Here is a 23155-nt window from a genome sequence, read left to right as displayed (position 1 = left end):
CAAACTTTCTTATTTGTACGTGAATTGTTTTTTCCAGGTAAAATGGCATCTGACTGTCTAAAGACTTGAAAATTAGCGAATTGTCTTGAAAATGGACAACATTTGGCATCCTTGATACGGCAGGGAACAAGGGTCGCCTCCAATGACATTGTTGCAATTATGATTGCTAGAGAGGAAAAGCTTTATCAACAGTGCAAATTTGGGCATCTGAATTTGGGAGGGGAAGGGAGAGACCAGAAGATAACCCAAATTTTGTTTGTTCTTGAAATTGCCACTGACATTGATCGCCTTTACTATAATTTACCATTATATCAGACACATGATTATCGCTAGCCATCGACTGTTATAACAATATCATGAGCCTTAAGGAGCAGGGAACAAGAAAGAAATGTGAAGCGGCAAAATACTTCATGTACTTGCTGATAGGTTGTGGTTACATTTCAATGAAGAGACTTGTGAAGTTTATTGGATTTGACTTTTATCAAAATTGTGTCCTTTCTGACAATAGGCCAACGAAAGAGAATTTGGAATAGGAAACAAAAAAACTCATAGAAGTCATATATATTTCATGCCACGGATGTCACACACTTCTGAGAGTAAATATATAGTCAATATTTAATTATATTAATGTCATGACTAATAATATTGAAATCAATAAAATATCATTATATAGTAAATAAAGTCAAGAGCACATATATCCTTTATAGAAGGGATATATAATTTATTGACCCTGATAACGCAATGTTACTATGGCAAATGCTTTCTTCCTGGAACTAGTGCTTTGCAACAGTAGTAAAACACAGAAGCTGATTTGAACTTGTTGCCTTTGATTTATTGAGCGTTACACGAAAACTAAATGGATACACCTAAACTGATTGTGATATTAAATGCTTAAATAAGTCTGTCTAAACAATAAACATCTGAGTGAGCAATAAATACTACTTAAATAATACAACAGGGCACAAAATATATATACAAGTATATATAGGATCGCTTATATTTTGCTTCCGTCAATCATTGGACTGCGGTCATACTTGTGCCCTGTCTTGATTCCAATAATTATTTATTTAGTTTAGTATCGTGCTCACTCTAACGTCCTATGCTGCCGAAACGATAATCTAGGGGACAGTAAAACAACCAACAATGATTATCAGATGGTGGAAGTTTGGGGCAGAAATGTGCGGTGCCGGAACACACAAACAAGCACCACTCATGCAAACATGTAAAAGAACACGCGCTAATACACACTCACACACATATGTACACAAACATGTTTATATATAAAAACAATAGTGTTCTTTCAGTTTCCATCTACCAAACCCACTTACTAGACTTTGGCCGGCATGGGCTAATGTAGCAGACAATTACCCGAAAGGGTACGTAATGGGACTGAACATGGGACAAAGTGGTTGGTATGGATAACCTTCCGCTTTGTAATCTAATGCCTTTCGGTCATCGCCTAGCTACATGCAAGCACGAATATAACAAGATGAGTAGAATCTTGAAACATTATACGGTATTGACTTAATTAAAATCTATCAGTTATTGCAAAAATAAATTTTTAATTTAACCCTACAAAAGACCCCTCTTGCTTCATTCCATTATTTAAATTAGGAACTTTAAAAGCGATAACCATCATGAAGCATATGTGTGTGTGTGTATGTGCGTCTGTGTTTATATATATACACACACAGAGACACACAGACACACACACACACACACACACACACACACACACATATATATATATATATATATATATATATATATATATATGTATATATATATATATATATATATATATATATATATATGTATATATATATATATATATATATATATATATATATATATATATATATATATATATATATATATATATATATATATATATATATATATATATATATATATATATATATATATATATATATATATATATATATATATATATATATATATATATATATATATATATATATATATATATATATATATATATATATATATATATATATATATATATATATATGCCCGCGCGCGTGTGTGCATGGTACAACTATTTAGTATGCCTAATGAAATGATATAAGGAATGTTTGATTATTTGTTAATTAAATAAACGAGAGTAGAATTCAAGATCACACAGTTCGTGATTTATGGATGGAATAATCGACGTTTAACTTTCTATTCTTGCCGTCGAGCTCACATTAGTGATTAGTGATGGGCTTCAGAAATCATTGCTGTCCTTAACGATGTGTTAGCTTGACGTTGACACGGTATCCTCGCCTAAACGTTGATAACATATGATGTAAGAGGAATTACTGAAATAGTTGTATAAGAAGCACGAAAAAGTTTACATATTAAAACATGACCATATTGTTGTTATGTGACGTCAGAATTATCAATAGTGTAATGCATACATATCTGTAATTGTCTTAGTAGAGTTCGACCTCTAGTTTATGGTTAATTAGTTAATCAAGGAACGCACTGATTCCTATTCCGTAACAATATATCATTGCTTGGTAATATTGCATTTCACAGACTACGTTTACAAACTTCAATTCACCAGATAGATATTCAAATATTTCAATTATTAATGACCTTTATATAACTTTGTCAATATCACAGCCCCCCCCCCACACCCCACACACATATATACAGACACACAGACACAAGTATATGTATACATGCATACACACACATATGTATATATACACATGCATACATACGTATATACATATATATATATATATATATATATATATATATATATATATATATATATATATATATATATATATATATATATATATATATATATATATATATATATATATATATATATATATATATATATATATATATATATATATATATATCCATGGGGAATTGGATGAACTTCGCGTTTAAATTACACAAAGAGGAAAATAACATGGACATCTCATTTTAATATATATATTTACCAAAATTACATAAAAAATATCGTGGAATAATAAGGACCAAATTTATTCAATGGAATCGCCATTGGTTTTAGCCACGGTCTCCCGATGACTACGGATCTCATGCAACTCACCCTTTGCGGTCTTCCTATTATATTTGTGAATGGGCTAAACACCATCCTGTAAGAGATGACTCAAAATCACACTTTTATTAGAAGATATATATCGATGACGAAAACTTTCAATATAGTGCAGCCTCCTGCATATATGTGTGCACTTTTGTTGACCAGTGTGTGTGGGTGTCTGTTTTATGTGTGTGTGTGTATACGCATGTATATTATTGTGCGTTCTTACATACACCTACAAACCCCACACAGGAATATAAATTGCTACATATGTAAGCACATAAATCAAATAACACTCAATTGCTGTTTTTTGTTCTACTGCTTAAATACTATATCGGGACTGCAGCATCGTATTGTAGAGAGATCAGTCGAAAAGTATCATACTAATAAAATCATCGAAAGTAGTAAGAAAAAAGAACATTTCATAATATTAATAAAATGTTTCTTTAATAATTTTTCTTTGATTCACTTATGATTTTATTGATATTTATCTAATGGAATGAATATTTTTAATTAAAATTCTACATTGTTACTATGTAAATAATCAGAGCTCAGAGACAATCAATATTTTCATAAGAAACGTGTTGACCGAGAAATTAAAGCAATGAACTTTTGTCATAATGTTCCTAACCTCCTGAACTGTACACTCTAAACACACTAGGTTTCCTCTAAATGCATACTGCGTTAATAGGGCGCACAATATCTTTCATTATTAAAGTCATTTGCATTAATAATTATGTACATTTTCTCAGCGTCATATTTAACCTCACACTCTTGACATTGTTAGTAATTATTCAACCACGTTTAGTCAGCTATACATTTGATAATTGTATGAATTTGATTATGCCACTAGTAGATATTTAGAGGTGAAATAACGGCGTGTATATGTTAACAGTTCACAAGTGTACACTCTGTTTTCATTCAGACATATTGGAGATATTCGACTGTCCATCTGGATGAGATATTTACTTTTAACGGATTCAGGATGTATTACTGACTAAAATTACGGAATGAAATAAACGGCGTAGTTTTCCGTAGTATATTGAAGCCATATCGTATGTGCGAGATATCCGGTTCTGTAGTACATTTCAAAGAATGTGGTCGCTCTATCACCAAAACACCACGCGATATGTGTGTATGTGTGTGTGTGTGAGTCCCTGTGTTTTGTGCGTGTGTGTGTGCGTGTTTGTGTACGTGCGTGTTTTTGTGTGTGTCTGTCTGCGTACGTATGTCTGCGTCTTTGTATGTCGCTGTGTGTGTTTGTGTGTGCAAATTAGATACTAAGTACTTATTATTCTATGAAAGAAAGAGGAAACGGAGATTTCAAAGTTGTAACAACTTTTTTCTATTCCCGGCTGAAAAGAAAGCAATATGAACTAATTTAAAGTGGTTTTCACACAGAAATTCAAGTTCAATGTGTTAAGTATTCCTTTCCTCTATAAGTGATCAACAACATAACGATGGTGGTCCAAACTGATCAAAATCAAATAAAAAAAAATTGCTTATGGATTAGGTATGCAAACGTTGAATGAAAGTTTTGTATAACCATGTCGTAAATGACATTGACCGTAGATTGAGAGAAGTTTCAATAACAATAACTTCATTACAAACAATTCCACCATCATCATTATCACTATTAACAAAAAGAAGATGTGAAACAACAGCAGCAAGTAATATTAATTTCACGAAGTTTCTAAATTGTTATTCTGAATACCCTAAATTTGCAGTGTAAAATTTTATGCTGTTATGGAGTTATTACTGGGCAGGACATTATATTTTAGACTATAATAGACACATCAACTGCTTGTGGACAACTATTACGTTCGCCGAAATTATATCATATGTTCATGTCATTGAACAGTTAACTAACAAAGTTTAGGAGAAATAGATAATTACATGTTACTTCATGTAATTAAATATATAGTTTATGCGTCAGAATGTAATCACATATATAACCACGATCGTTCATATTTACCTCTTCTTTAGATTCATCTTGATACACACGCACCATACATTTGCAAAAGCACCACTATATATTTGCTCAAAGACGGAACATGTACATATCATCCGTGTGTGTGTGGTTGTCGGTTATGTGTTCTGATATGAGCACATACATATAAGTATACGTACATACATTGACATACATACATATCTATCTATACTTACAGACACACAAACACACACATTTGTTAGAAATAATTTACATAACTGATTGTACATGGTCCTTAAACTTATTTTGTTGCATGACTTAATCTAAAACGCATCTGTGTCAGAACTTTAAGTAAGTTATAAAACTACTTGGATGAAAACAAATATCAAAGTGTTTTGACAGGTGGCATTAAGAAAGTGTAAAAGAAAATTACAAGACATTATTAGGCTATATTAATTAAATATTGTTTCGTTCTTTTTATTTTATTTTTTTTACATTGTCGAATTTAAACGAAAGCATGTTTTTTGATATCAGTAATAATCATAGATATATGTTTTATGTTTCATGCAAATGAAGTCGCCATTTTGTTTTGTAATTGAAACGTCATTTTTCGTGAGCTGGATACTTTTAGTATTATGGATAGTAAAGACCCCCTGTCGTTGTTCCTAATGATGATAAAGATATGCGTGAGCAAATGTATAAAATATTAATATCAATTTAATATAGAAATAGCGTGGCACACAATTCTCAAATAGGAATTGAGTAGTAACAATTGTAATATGTCTGCTTTCCTAATCCTCCAAAGTTTTAAAAGAAATGGTAATTAAAAGAAGACAGAGCACAGTGAACAAATCTATAATTGCTGGAGGCGACGAAAGAATATACAACTTTCATTGGTACTGTCAGAAATAGGAAAGCTATAAAATTGCTCGCACTCTAACATCTGTATTAACAACAGGACGCACACATGCACACACATACACACATACACGCACATACACTCACACACACACGCACGCGCACACACACGCACATACACACATACACTCAGAGGTAAACACATATCCAAATAAACGGTCATGGAGAGACATACATATATACATGTATGTGCTTCTACGTTTCTGCATGTATACACGCATATGGGCGTGAGGGTACATATATACACACACACACACACATATATATATATATATATATATATATATATATATATATATATATATATATATATATATATATATATATATATATATATATATATATATATATATATATATATATATATATATATATATGTATGTGTGTGTGTGTGTGTGTGTGTGTGTGTGTGTGTGTGTATATATATATATATATATATATATATATATATATATATATATATCATTCAAAGGAATTCCAAATCTCTCTGTTGTTTATGTTTTATTTATATTCTTACAATATTTTAATGTAGGATATAGTATATATAATATATTCAGTAAAATGAAATGAAGTATTGATTGTCTTATTGAAAAATATTGAATATTGAATATTAAATATTAAGTATTGAATATTAAGGGACTTGTATGCTTTCTTGCATTTATGTAGTCTTCAAGGTCGCAACACTCCTGTCAGCATGTACGAATTTGATGACTGATGTGGTTTCTTATCAGTAATTCCAGTTTTCCGTTTGTCAACATTCATTTTCACATCGAGAAGTAAAGATGTTTCCTGTTCAATTTTCTGTGGTTTCTCAAATAGCTTAATCCGAAAGTACAAAATATCCTCTTCAGTGAGGTCACTGCACTTGTAAACAATTTTCATTTTATGACTACATGTTCTCAGCCAGATATACCTGCCTGTAGCATTGTATCGTTTCCTTTTTTTAGCGTCAGATTTGCGAATAGTTTTATTCTTCCTTTTACGAGTTCGCTTGTTTCCATCACTGATAGGAATCATTTCATTTCCGTTACTTTCTTTAATTTCCTCCGACATTTCCTCGTCTAAGTCTACCATCTTTAGAATTTTACATCATGCGATGCAAAAGATGGGCCCTAATTGGCTGGCATGCAGATGTTCCAATTTGTTTAAAACAATAACTTGAATAAATCTGATTTTGATTGGAAGACGAAGATTCGGCTACGGCCTATATGACATCTATCCCAGTTTGACTAAAAGGTTCAGGTGTGTGAAGCCAGCATCCTGCAGATTTTGTTTTAATGATTGTCATGAAATCGAGCAAATTTGCATTTATACCGGTTTTGAAAGTAAGCTCTTCATATTTACTCCCACGGGAAATCATTGTATTCAATATATAATTCCTGCAATATAATTGGTACATACTTGAATACACATATATATGCATACATATACGCCTACGCACATAGGCGTGCGCGCGCTAAAACACACATTACTATGGTACACTCTTACCAGGATTAACTAAATTTTATCACTCGGTTTATGCGCTTTAAACTAATTTATTACATATATTTTTTTTCTGGATGGAAACCTCATTCTCGTTTGTTTAATGCGCATAGGAATAAACATGAATAGCAATTACCAATCGTTTTGAATCATGGAGAGAAGGAGTTTATATCGTTCCAGTTTTAATAAATTTGTTTTGTGTGCTAAATTTGCCGGTGTATATTTCTTTTTATTCTCTGTTCTGTCAGAGTGCTTTAGTAGCGATATAGAATGAGCTTGAATCGATTGATCCACATCTTCTTCTAGTTGATTTCTTCAGCCCCGGATTAATCAAAATAGAAAGGATACTTGATCAATTATATTTCCACTGTGATTTATTTTCCCCGGGAAATTTCAGTCATGACAGTACGAAGAGGTGTTTCACACATTTAACACGAAACTGTGTAAATTAGGGAAGATTTCTTATTTCTAGTTAATTGATAGAACACCTAATGCCAATAAGTTACTTTATAATTATGAGAATTCATTCCAAGTTCAAGTTTTCAATTTTTAAAACAATGGTGATAGTCGAATTCCGACAAATTTTGCCTTGAAGTAAATTGCTTAATATCTTCAACGATATTTTCTACAATCCTGCGATGTACTTGATTACATCACTTCCAATTTCATGCCGTGTCATAAGTATACATTTCAGTTATATTGCTTCATAAGTCTTACCTAACATTGAAAAGGTGCAATAGTAGCGATTATTCGAGTTGTGTATTCATATTCAAAGTATTATTTCATAAGGCTGCCGTTGAAAATATAAATAATCCATCACAAGATAGTACTCAGAAATCTGGTAACTTATCAGGCAAATATATTACAGCTGGACATTTATTGACGCATGTAAGAAAGTAAGTGTTTTAAAGTGTTTGAAAGTTGCTTCAAGTTACACGCGAGGATTTATAGTGAAGAGTAAATAATCTTAGTAATCAGTCAACGCGCATACCCAGGCAAGAAAGCATAAACATGCTGAAATATAAGAAATAACATTCTAACATGCAAGTATTCGAAGATAATATCCTCTCTCTCCCACCATCATCTCTCTCTCTCATCCTCTCTCTCAATATGTGTGTAGGTGTGTATCTATATATATGGGGATGATGTTGAAGATTTTGCCTTTAAGCATGATACTTATTATCATACCGCATTTATTTAAATCTTCTTTTACATGAGATCCGTCGATAAGTGATAAAGGAACACATTCATGAATCGAGTAAGGGCGATGGAAAGTTAGAAAGGGAGATAGCGATACAGAAAGGAAGGGAGAGATACTTTTAAAAAGTATGATTATTAAGAAATGCCAATTCTGTATAAATATCGAAAAAGAAACCAGCTTCTTTCGTGCCGGATAGAATTTGAACATAGAAACGACTTTATATGTAACGTCGGATAATATATCGGAGATTAAGCATCGGAACTACGAGAGGATATTATGAAATGTTATTTCTTGCAGCATCTTTTTTAACTAAAGTTTTGCATTTACATATAGAATAATATTCTTATGAATATTATTAGTGGTTATTTATTTATTGTTTCTTATATTACATCGCTCATCCACGCACAAAAATGCATAACGGCTTTCCAGTAATTTACATCATGTGAATTGATATCCTGCAACATTCGTCAAGTATTCTTACTCCAGCCAGGGCGTTGAAATCTCTTTGCAAGGCTCTACTGCTGGGATATTCACCAACAACAGGCTGTTAAGCATCACGATGTTTAATCCCTTATGTTGCAGATCACTCGGAGTACAATATATCAAGTTAAATAAACATTCATCACAACATGACTGTTTTCATATGAAATATGCATGCGTTCAGCGGAATAATAGTGGAAGCTATGGAAGTACTGTTACCGCAAGAGGAGAACAAAATGGATGCTAGCTGCCCAGCATATATCTAATGCAGGATTGTGATAGATATTTTGAATAAATATGTATATAAATGTTAGAATATTATATGTTATAAATGAAAGAATATTATATGTTATAAATGAAATACTGTTCGCATCTCATCAGTGTATATGTGTACTTGTATGTATGCATGACTCCGCAGTTGCTGGGGACTTACTTCACAAGTTAAGCTCATAAACAAAAATATTTACATGCATTCAGTACAAATTTGTGAGTAAAAAATTATTTTTTTAACCTCCCATTTTATTTTCATTGTAGCTGACAAGTCTATGGAAATTGCCCTGCAATGGAAAATAATTCAACTTTACTATTCCCACCTTTCAAAGTCCAGAACTGTTTCTTGAGAATAAAACACACTTAAAGTGTTTCAGAGTATATAAGTAATTGTTACTAAGAATGGAAATGTATATACCATTGGAGAAAAGAATTATCGGGAAAATCTTCAATTAAATAAAGAATGGTACTACTGATATAAATTTACTTCACTTTCCTGCCTTCCAAATATGTTTTCTACATAGTTTTCTTCCTTCTTTGAAAATCAGCGTTTGTAGAGGAGAAGCACAAAGAAGTTTAAGTGTTTTAAGAATTGCGGATTATATATGATAATTAAATTATTAAACTGCTCTGCACGCCTTTTTGTAAATTTAAACAATCCATGTTGCGAAAGTAATTGTTTGTTAGTTCTCTGATTAAAAGTTCCCAATTTAGCAATGTAAATTTACAAATGTATATCATTCTTTGGATTTGGGATTCTGGTTTCCTGTGCCCGCTTTTCTACGTTAAGTTTAATCCAGGAAATGTACGCATAGATGAAAACATGCATAGGCGTGCATTTCGTTCAATAAACACACGCGAAGCCTGGGCTTGCAATCGAAACCGTGATCCTCCGAGCGCGAGTCGACTGCACTAACAACTGGGCCATCGTGCCACGACGGTATATATATATATATATATATATATATATATATATATATATATATATATATATATATATATATATATATATATATATATATATATATATATATATATATATATATATATATATATATATATATATATATATATATATATATATATATATATATATATATATATATATATATATATATATATATATATATATATATATATATATATATATATATATATATATATATATATATATATATATATATATATATATATATATATATATATATATATATATATATATATATATATATATATATATATATATATATATATATATATATATATATATATATATATATATATATATATATATATATATATATATATATATATATATATATATATATATATATATATATGCATTCACACATATGTATGGACGGGATCAACATATTTTAAAACATGGTGTGAGAAGAAACAAAGAATTTCTCAGTTAATAGTATGTGAATCCAATTACGATGCTATTGGATAAGATAAGCGTACTGTCTTCTTATTCCATATGTTTACGTCATACTTGCCGTTCATAGACCATGCACATATTTCTATATGAACTTCAGTCGAATTTCATCTCAAAATTTGAAAACGTTTTTTTACTTTTGTATTGATAGCATCGTTTAAGTATTTACTGGCTTACATAATTTTATGCTTATTAATATAAACCTAACCGTCTTTTTTGTTTTATAACGTACGAATTTCAGCATATGTTCAAAGATCCGCAAACATTCACCGGGAATCGGTCACACGCAAGCGCTCGCGGATACTAACATACAAATAGACAAACACGTGCATAAAAACATACACATACACGCACACACACACACACACACACACATACACATATATACAGACGTACCAATATATATATATATATATATATATATATATATATATATATATATATATATATATATATATATATATATATATATATATATATATATATATATATATATATATTCTCATATATATATATATTCACATATATATATATTCACATATATATATATATGTGTGTGTATGCGTATTCACCTATTCCTAGACATATCCTTATTTATTTTTAGTTTTATATCCATACATATATACATACATATGTATGTGTGTGTCTGTGTGTTCGTATATGCATCTGTATATGTTTGTACGTATGTTTTAAAAAAGGCATGCATGAATAATCGCCTTCATTTTGTACACAGTTTTACATAATTGGAATAGTGCATCTTTGTAACTTTCTCCATTCTCTACAAATCGCATGCATTCATCTGCGGTGTTCAGTGTAATTTAATTGAGTAGAGCGTGTAGTGTTTTCCAAATGAGCAATGTTACTTCCTAAAAGAAAATTTAAAAAAACAGAACAAGTACACCAATAGATTTACTTGAAGCAGTGCATGACAAAAAAGTTTAGATGTCGTCAGTTAATGATTTTCTACTCGGTCACGTCATTCAGCTATATGTATACTAGTCCTTGCACAAATATCGATAAAGAATGTGTTCCTGTAGAATCTGTTTGACCTAATGATTTACAAATATAAAATAACAAATAAGAGCTACAGAGGAAATGAATAACGTAAAGGAACAGAGAATTATCTCAATTTAACTATTTAAATTAAAACACGTCTACTAAATATTATTTTCTGTCTTTCTTTTTAATGTTGTTCTAATCTAATGAACCGTTAGAGATTTAGAATATATTTGTTATATCTCAAGTGGACAATCGATCTATTTTGTTAGGCATTCGCTACAACATGGTGACGCTGCTGTTTCTTTGCACGTAGTTTGAAAAGCGCTATTTTATTCATGGTAAATGGAATGTTTATAAGATTACTAAAAAAGAATCAATTTCAATTTTCCCTATTTGTGTGTGTGGTTATATAATTAACCCTCAAGGCACTGCTGCCAATCTTATTTAATGCATTCATTTCACACCGTTTCTATCTGAAATCACGCAACGAGAATATTTTTATTTTCCCTCATATTCCACATGATTGCCTCTCATTTAATTTTCTCTTCTACTTTCTCCCCATTCCTTCTCACTCCCTCATCCCAATTCTGCTTTTCTCTTCTTTGTCACGTCCTTCTCTTCGCCAGTTTTTCTCATTGTATTCTTGTAATGTTCCTATTTTCCTCCATCACTTCTTTCTATGCTTCTTTTTCTATTTTTCTAAGATTTTTTCCAACTTTTTTTCTAGTCATCTTTTTCTCCTTCATAAATAATACATGGAAACAGAAGCAATAACCCTAAATGTGAGTGACACTCATTACTCCTTTCTTTATTTCGTTTCACTGTTTGCATTTTGTGATCAAATCTCAATGGAATTTTGTTTTTTGTACCTTAATCTATAGTAAGAAAGATAGATAAAATAACTACCTCACCATTATATACTAGAATTGTTTCAGCTTAGAATACACATACTGTTCCTCATAATTTGAAATATCCCAGAGATTTATGAATCCTTTTTCTAATGCACATGAAGTTACAATGGACCGGCGGACTACACATTAAAACTTTGATATACATTTACGGGTCCTTTCTATTCGATTTCACATCCAGCAGGGCTCCACTTCTCTATTATATCAATTTAGTGCCCCATAAAACGGATATGTAATTGCATCGATTCAATAAGCTGCATCAATTTCTCCTGTTATATTGCCTCATAAACATTTGAAAAGTATTTAATTTGTAGGTTGGTGGAAGCGTGCCAGATATTTTGTTTTGTTTTCAGCTTTCCTCAACCAATTAAATGGTCGAAATTATAGTTCATCCTACGCATAACTATTAATATAGAAATACTTCCATGAATGGTTTGTTTTGTTTCATCCTAATACAAAAGTTCAAAAATTATGTTTGTGTAAACGTTTTTTGTTGCTGTTTACACCGAATACGTACCGATCGAGCAGACAAAATGATCAAAGAAATACCACCCAGAACGATAGTGTTACTCATTTTCAAACTATCAGAAAACCTTAGGAAAAGTGGTCATAAAATTAGAGACCATGTGTGTGTATATTGAAAGAATTAAATATTTTTAGCCATCAAGTGACACCGAACAGTCTCTATCGTTGAGCTTCCCCGAAAACTATTCTTGAAAAACTGAATAGATACCTGAAAGATTGAACGGAGATATATAAACTCAACTCACCGCAGAAATATTTGCTTTTAGACTCTCACAAGAAAGTAAATCAATGTATATATATATATATATATATATATATATATATATATATATATATATATATATATATATATATATATATATATATATATATATATATATATATAGATAGATAGATAGATAGATAGATAGATAGATAGATAGATAGATAGGTATATAGACAGAAAGAAAGAGAAAGAGAAAGAAAGTCAAAAGACTTAGCTAGCTACATATGTGTGGCCTCGTGTGTCTGCATGCGGGAGTTATAGTAAATATCTATAATTAATTAATTTTGCCAAAAATTATAGGTAATAACATTAAATTGATATTCGCCGTATGGTTCCTAAAGCCCCATACAGTTTAATAGTTTTGCATGATAACCTGAAACTACAATGCTTATGATAAAATTATCTGTAAATATATAACTCCTAAAGATATTTTATTGATTTATGATAATAGAAAACTAAGTTAACGATTTATAACAGTCAACAAATTCACAAGGGAAACTGAAGATTTAAGATAGTTTCATCCTGCTTACATGTTCTGCAAACCACATGTTGTTCGATAGATATAACGACGTAAATACATTTACCTACATAATTGTTAATAAAAGAGTAGAAGTTGGATAAATAGAAGGAAACACAGACGGGAAGAATGAGAAGTAGTAGAGGAGGAGAGGAGGGGGGAGTGCATTAACAAACGACTTCTTTCTAAATTCTTTTCGTGCCATAAATTTAACCAAGAAGAATTGGTAGTATTAATCTATGAGTGACATATGTATGGACCTTTGGAAGTGATTATGAACATTGTAACATGTATTCCTTGTTTTTATTTATTTTTATTTTCTAAATACCTATGCAGAACCTTGTTTAACATTCCAAATTGCAGAATGAATTTTAACACCTGAAAAGGTTCTAACTACCACATTCATTCCATTTATACTGACGTCAAATTAATTACTCTTTCCCAAGGCAAAAGTAATTAGTTCCAGTAATCCACGAAACATGTTTCACGATATAAATTTTCAAACACTGCGTTATATTCATTTCCACACCCAGTGATACAACTTAGAAATAAACATGCAAACCAGACAACACTTCAGTGGTTTGTATTCGACAAATCAGATTTATGTTTGCCTTATGAGGATTTTAATAAGGATTTGATTGAAAATGCTATATACACGCTACATTCATTTAATGCTAACTTCGTAGATGTGCCTGCAACATTTATAAATGTTATATATCACAATGCTTATGAAGTTAAACATCTAGATAAGCATAACTGAAACTCCAGTCTATTACATTACTTAACTACCTATACCGTAGTATATGAATTTGAAAGAAACACATAAGCCAGCGTCTCATGTAAAAGAACCACGACAAAAATAGCCATAATATATGTTAAACTATAAATATATTGATGTTGAAATATAAAGGTTAACAATGAATAATGTGATGCTTCAGTTTTCCGTGGTATGTAATTAGTGTTCGTTGTATAGCGTGATATAATATCCACGACGATAGTATATCGGAACCTACATTGATGGAACTAAAACAGCAAATATATTTTCTTCGATGCAGTAATGGTTCCGACCCACTAAATTTAAATTATACGTTTATATAGAAGGAACTTGTGCGAAGGCACAGACATGACGCAGATGCATATGGAGTTAAACATAAAGATAAGCATAAATGAAACTTCCGTCTATTATATTAACTAAATACGTATGCCGTAGTAAATGTATTTGAAAGAAACATAAACAGTCGTCACATAGAGAAGAACCAAGAAAACAATAGTCATAATATATGTTCATCTATGAATATATTGACCTTCAAATATAAAGGTTAACAAAGAATAATGCTTTGCTTCAGTTTTCCTAAGTATGAAATTGATGTTCGTTGTATACTTTAATATATTATCCACGAAGGTAATACATTAGTAAATGAGAATCTGTATCTAATCAGTCATTTCAAATTTTGGGACGAGGCCAGCAAGGTAGGGCACGGAGTTAAGTCTATTACATAACCCCACTCCACAACCGTTACTTATTTCATCGGCCTCGAAAAGATGAAAGGCAAAGTCGACCTAAGTGGAATTCAAACTCAGAATGTAAAGGTTGACGGAATATCCTTCAGCATTTCATCCAGCATGCTAAGGATTCTGCCAGCTCACAGCCAGGACTGTGGAGATCGATGAGATGACATACATACATATATATATAAATATATATATATATATATATATATATATATATATATATATATATATATATATATATATATATATATATATATATATATATATATATATATATATATATTTATATAGGAATAATCCGTCAGTTAGGACGACGGGGGTCCCAGCTGATGCAATCAACGGAAAAGATTGCTCGTGGAATTAACATCCAAGTGGCTGAGCATTCTACAGATACGTGTAAATTTAACGTAGTTCTCAGGGAGATTTAGCGTGACACAGAGTGTGATAAGGCTGGCCATTTGAAATAGAGGTACTACTCGTTTTTGTCAGCTGAGTGCACTGGAGCAGCGTGAAATAAAGTGTCTTGTTCAAAGACGCAGCGTGTCGCCGCAAATTGAGCTAACAATCTTACGATCGTGAGCAGGATGCCCCAACCACTAAGCCGCGCGCTTCCATACACACACACATATGTACACAAGTATGTAGGGCGGGGAGAGAGAGAGGGATGGACAGATGGAGGGAGAGAGAGAGTATGTATATCTGAAATGCCACCTTATAAAATTTAATATGTGAAATAATTTTGTTTTCATATTGTGAACTGTTTCAAAATAGATTTATGTAATTTTATTTCAAGTTTATATATGACATTAATTGAGTATACATTTCATAATCTAGCTTAAATATAAATTAATTTGGTAAAAGTTAAACTATAATTATTGTATGTCTGCTATTTGTCTTGAAATTACTAATGGTGTTAAAATATTCTTTCAAAATCATCCATTATATGACGAGTAACATTAACGTACTTAGTAAGTTTTATTGTGAGTAAAAAGTAAAAATAATTAAAGATTATGAGCTTTGAATGTAATATAAACAGTGCTACACGTATGTGTTTTGACAAAATAAGCATTATAGCTACTAGGAAAAAACAAAAGCATAAAATGTCAAGAGACGAAACAGAATACTTTGATTAAGATTCAATGAGGAATCTACCAGAGGTCGGAAAGAATAATTACAAAATGTTGAGAAAACATATATTACGAGTGGAGTAAATTAAAAGACAGAAAATGTTTCAATAACATATTCTAACACTCATATATGCATTCATATGCATGCAGATACATATATACGTTCGTGTACTGGTGAGTGTATTTATATGTACGTGTATCTAAGTGTCTGTGAATGTGTGCGTGTGTGTGTGTGTACGTCTGTGTGTACGCGCGCGTATGTCCGGATAGTGTTGTTTGGGATGTATATTTGTTACTACATACTATACTAATCAGTATATAAATATATATTTCGAACAAGACAGAAATACTATGTTAGAGATATTAAATGGCGAGACTTAAAAATAAAATAAAACAGAGAAATTGAAGGAGAGGAAATAAACTGTAATTAAATTAAATTGATTATCAAATTTGTTTCACTTGGTATTTTGTAATGGCGTTAGCGATAAAAAAAAATGTATGTAATTTATCTAACGTATATATTTATATACTGTTATATCTCAAAATAATTATAGCTATATACGTGTGTATCTGTTGTTATATATGTATATATGCATGCAGATAGGTAAATACGTATATATCGGTATATGAGATTGGACATATATATTTGAGAAGGACGTGTATGTTTGTGTACATATATGAGGGTGAGCTTAAATTTGCATACCTACACATCTATGTAGGCATATATAAATATTGATTATGCATAACCCTTTTACTTTATGATATTGCGTACAGGAAACTTACCTAAACTTTCTAGATATCCTCTTTAAATCTCCTCCAATATCTCCCTTATGTCCTTCATAAATAGATGGATTTGCGTGAGTTTGTTCCTGCGTATATTTCTACGTGTGTGTGTGTGCGTCTGTGTGTGCGCAGGTACGTTTATGCGACTGTGTTGGTGTTCGTTAACCATTAACAACCTATGACAGTTTAAACATGAATACGGATTGCTTTATGAATGTGCAGTTTCGTAATTAAGGTAATGTGAATGGGTAATCGCAGTGATGTATAATCGATGGGGTTAAATATCCAGTGGTAATCATACATACATTCGTAAATACATATACATACATAAACGGATACATATGTATATATGTATGAATATTTGAATATATACATATCTATACATATATATATACACATATGCATATTTATGTGTGTATATGTATATATATATATATATATATATATATATATATATATATATATATATATATATATATATATATATATATATATATATATATATATATATATATATATATATATATATATATATATGTATATATATATACATGTGTGTATGTGTCTTTTTCTATGTGAGTGCATGGGTATGTGTGTATGTGGTGTGTGTACGTAAGTATATATATATGTGTATATATATATATATATATATATATATATATATATATATATATATATATATATATATATATATATATATATATATATATATATATATATATATATATATATATATATATATATATATATACATATACCTTTTACGAATGTAATACACTACTGATTAATAAATTTATGTATTCGCTATAATTGAAAATACTCTAAAAGCTACTATAATTACATTCATTTCCAATGAAACTAAACCGACCTTTATCACTAACACAAACATTTGCTGAAATAGCATGCGAGGTTGATGCGATTTGTGAGGAATGTAATGCTTAATGTGCTAACAAGGCGCACAAGTCAGGTATGAATATACATAAATCATTACAATTACGTGCGCAATCATTTCCTTATGTTGGCATTGATGGTATTTCAATTCTGCGTATATTTCCCCTCATACTGCTTTGATTGTACCTCTTCTACACTCGTACACACATAAAGCCACACACACGCACACACACACATATGCACACACGCACACTCATGAATGTACATGGAAGAAGCCTGCACTCTAGGCGCATGATTTTAGTTTCAATCTTACTGCGCGTCAACTTCGACACATGTCTGTTAATATTGCTCGTGGACGGTTATTTTTTTATAAGTAAGATTTGCTGTGGCGTATATACATACACATACACACACACACACACACCCACACACACACATACACACACACGCACATATATATATATACATATGTGTTATCCATGTGGCCTGCATCTTTGTTGTACCTTGTTTATCATATTGTCCATGTTCTTTTCCAACGTCATGTACCCAGATATGTATCTATATGTTCATGTAGATGAAGGTATGTACATACATGTCCATATATATATGCATATACTCATATATTGTTTATATATAAGGGGTTTGTATGTTGGTGTATAGAGGAATATGTTATTCAAAGAATTCCAACTTTATTTTTTGTGTTTTATTTATTTTCTTATAATATTAATGTAGGATATAGAACATACAGTATATATATAGTAAAATGAAATGAAGTATTAATTGTCTTATTGAATAAATGAAATATTGAATGTTAAATGTTAAATATTGACTATGAAAGGACTAATATACTTTTGTGCATTTTAGCAGTCTTCAAGGTCCCATGCTGTGACAGGAATGATTCAACAGTTGAAACAGTTGGTGGCGGTGGCGGTGGTGACGGCATCGTTGGTGATGATGAAGAAGAAGACGATGATGACTCTGATGATTATAATGATAATGATAATGATACGAAATAGTAGGAACATGAATCAGAAAGCGTCACTGAAAACACGAGTTGAAAGATACTGTGGGATTTTGCAGTTCAATGTGACACTCTAATTGATGCCAGATATAATTTTGATTTATAAAGGAGAAAAGGAAATCAAGATTATAGATTTTGCAAAACCTAAGGATGCACGAGTAAGTTAGGAAGACGTAGAAAAGTTTGAAAAGTACAGACTGCTAAAAGAATGTGGACTATAAGAAGAGTGACTGTCATCCTAGTAGTTGTAGGGGCACTCAGAGCACTAACAATCAAGTTCGAGGAATATGAAAGGGAAATCTGAGATCATATCAAACTAGGGGATGCCCAAAAAACTGCTCTGTTGGGGATAGGTAGGATTTAGAGACTGTGCTACTTGTATGTTGAATATCTTCTGGGAAGTAAAGTAACCAGAATACAACGAAGAAAATAATAATAATAATAATAATAATAATATTAATAATAATAATAATAATAATAATAATAATAATAATAATAATAATAATAATAACAATAATAATACTGATAATAATAATAATAATAATAATAATAATAATAATAATAATAATAATATTAAGAAGAAGAAGAAGAAGAAGAAGAAGAAGAAGAAGAAGAAGAAGAAGAAGAAGAAGAAGAAGAAGAAGAAGAAGAAGAACAAGCACAAGAACAAGCACAAGAACAAGCACAAAAAGAACAAGATCAAGAACAAGAACAAGAAGACAAAAAAACAAGAAAGGGAAGAAGAAAAAAGAAGAGAAGTAAAAGAATGGAAATTTGAGTAAACGGAAGCTAATCAGTAAAACTATACTGCTTTTAATGGAATTCTGACATTTCCACGCACATTTTCTTTAATAACATTTGCGCATGTCTACCTAGGAATTTAGTTTCTATTAAATGCATTGATCACGACCACATATTCTCTTGTATATCTTGTTGTGGAAGATTTGATTTTATAACTTAGAGGAAGTTAGGTTTTCTCTGGCATATTTCCCCATTCACAATTCGGCTCTCACTTTCTCTGTCTCCCCTCTCTCCGCATATAATACATATATATATATATATATATACATACACGTATTTTTTATTTATTTATGTGTTTCAGCCAAGTGGCTGCGGTCATGCTGGTGCACTACCGTGAGTATAGATATATATTTATACATCCACATATATATACATTCATATATATCATATATATGTATATATATATATATATATATATATATATATATATATATATATATATATATATATATATATATATATATATATATATATATATATATATATATATATATATATATATATATATATATATGTATGTATGTATGTATGTATGCATATGTATATATATGTACATGTTCACACACATGTATATACGTGTCTGTGTATATATATATATTATATTATTATTATATATTATATTATTTTATATTTATCTTATGATATTTACTTTACTTTATATTATACTCATTTATTGGGCTTTTAATTATTAATTTTTCTATATGTGATAGTGGTTTTTCATCGATGCGTTCTTGAAAATTGGTTATTTTCCCTAAAACTACATATTTTATATATACTTTATCTATAAGGCTCAATTTAATTTTAATTTTTTATAAATTGATTTTAATTGAGTTTTTTACCTGTAATTTTGGATCTTGTCCCTAATATTATTATAATTGTATATATATATATATATATATATATATATATATATATATATATATATATATATATATATATATATATATACAGATAGAGAGAGAACGGGAGATAGAGAGATAGACAGAGAGAGAGAGAGAGAGAGAGAGAGGGAGAGAGAGAGAAAGAGAGACAGACACATGTATGATTTTGTAAACATATGTCTGTTTGAGTTAACGTATGTGTTGGTTTGAGTCGAGGTAACATTACCTGAGACCATAACAATATGACGACAAAGAACACGTGAATTGGTTGGAAACATGGAATGGTTATTATTATTATACATAAATATACGTGAATAAAGAGAAGAATAGAATACTGATAATAGGTACTGTATTTCATATGGTGCTTTTCATAACCCTGCCATTTATTTTCAATGGACTGTTTACCAAATTGTAACATCTTCTCAATGAACATGTAACGTAGAATAACACACTTCATCATATTTCATTTACATATTCTATCGTATTCTCTTTCAGTACACATATTGCAACAAAATGTCGCTTCGCGTAATTCATTGAACAACATGGATGTATTTATTTACCATAATACATGTGTTTTCAAGAATTAACGGCGTCTCGGTAGTAATTTTAATTTTAATTTCAATTGAAAAAACTTTTAATGTAAAATGTATAAGTTAGAAACTGTTTAAAAATGTAATTACGTCAATACAAATAGCATTCGTGTAATCATATTTACGTGTGCATAATGCAATATATATGATTGGTAAATATTGAATATGTATTCAAACGTATGTTGCCAATCAATGGTGATGCATACAAAGCATTTCTGATATCCTTAGAAATTTGCTTACCTTTATTTCTGATTTAATAATATATATTTGAATTGTAAAAAAAAAATATACAATATTTTTTTTAGAAGCAAAATAAAATGACCACCTAAAACACATATACAATCTTAATTAAGTTTCAATGAATGCCTCGCATTATAGACAGACTGTCAATATATTCGAAATATTTCATATAGAAAGCCAAATATCAGTCTCTAAATTTATGTACAATTTAATGTAATTTGGTCTCAAAAGAGAAGAAAGGAATTACTTTTTTGGTGCCTACATTGAAATGCTTTTCTTTCATTTCGTTATGTATTTATCTGTCACAGTATCAATCTTTTGTCTATTAATATTAAGGTCTGCTTCTATATCCATAAATGTGGGCACATGTTTGTGTAACAACTGATATATATATATATATATATATATATATATATATATATATATATATATACATACATGTATACATACATACATGTATAGATACATACATGTATATATATACATATATATATATATATATATATATATATATATATATACATATATATATATATATATATGTATATATATATATATATATATGTATATATATATATATATATATATGTATATATATATATATATATATATATATATATATATATATATATATATATATATATATATATATATATATATATATATATATATATATATATATATATATATATATATAGATATATATATATATATATATATATATATATATATATATATATATATATATATATATATATATATATATATATATATATATATATATATATATATATATATATATATATATATATATATATATATATATATATATATATGTATATATATATACATGTATGTATCTATACATGTATGTATGTATACATGTATGTATCTTATGTATCTTATGTATCTATCTATATCAAGAAATTCGTATTAGTCCAAAACATACGAAGATGTGAAATATCGATTACTTAGTGACACTTGCATGTTGAGAACAAACGGATGTTGCTGTCGTTCAACCAGTAAAGTAAAATCATGGTATATATCAACCTATATGATATATATTTGTGTGTATACAAACACACACACACACACTGACACCCACACACCCACACACACGCACACACACACACACACACACACACACACACACACACACACACATATATATATATATATATATATATATATATATATATATATATATATATATATATATATATATATATATATATATATATATATATATATATATATATATATATATATATATATACAGAGACACATATATGTAGTTTCTTCAATATAAGAA

The sequence above is a fragment of the Octopus bimaculoides genome, chromosome 19 (assembly GCF_046866305.1).
Source record: "Octopus bimaculoides isolate indiv1 chromosome 19, ASM4686630v1, whole genome shotgun sequence".
Classification (NCBI taxonomy): Eukaryota; Metazoa; Mollusca; class Cephalopoda; order Octopoda; family Octopodidae; genus Octopus; species Octopus bimaculoides.
Note: the sequence above shows the minus strand (reverse complement) of the source record.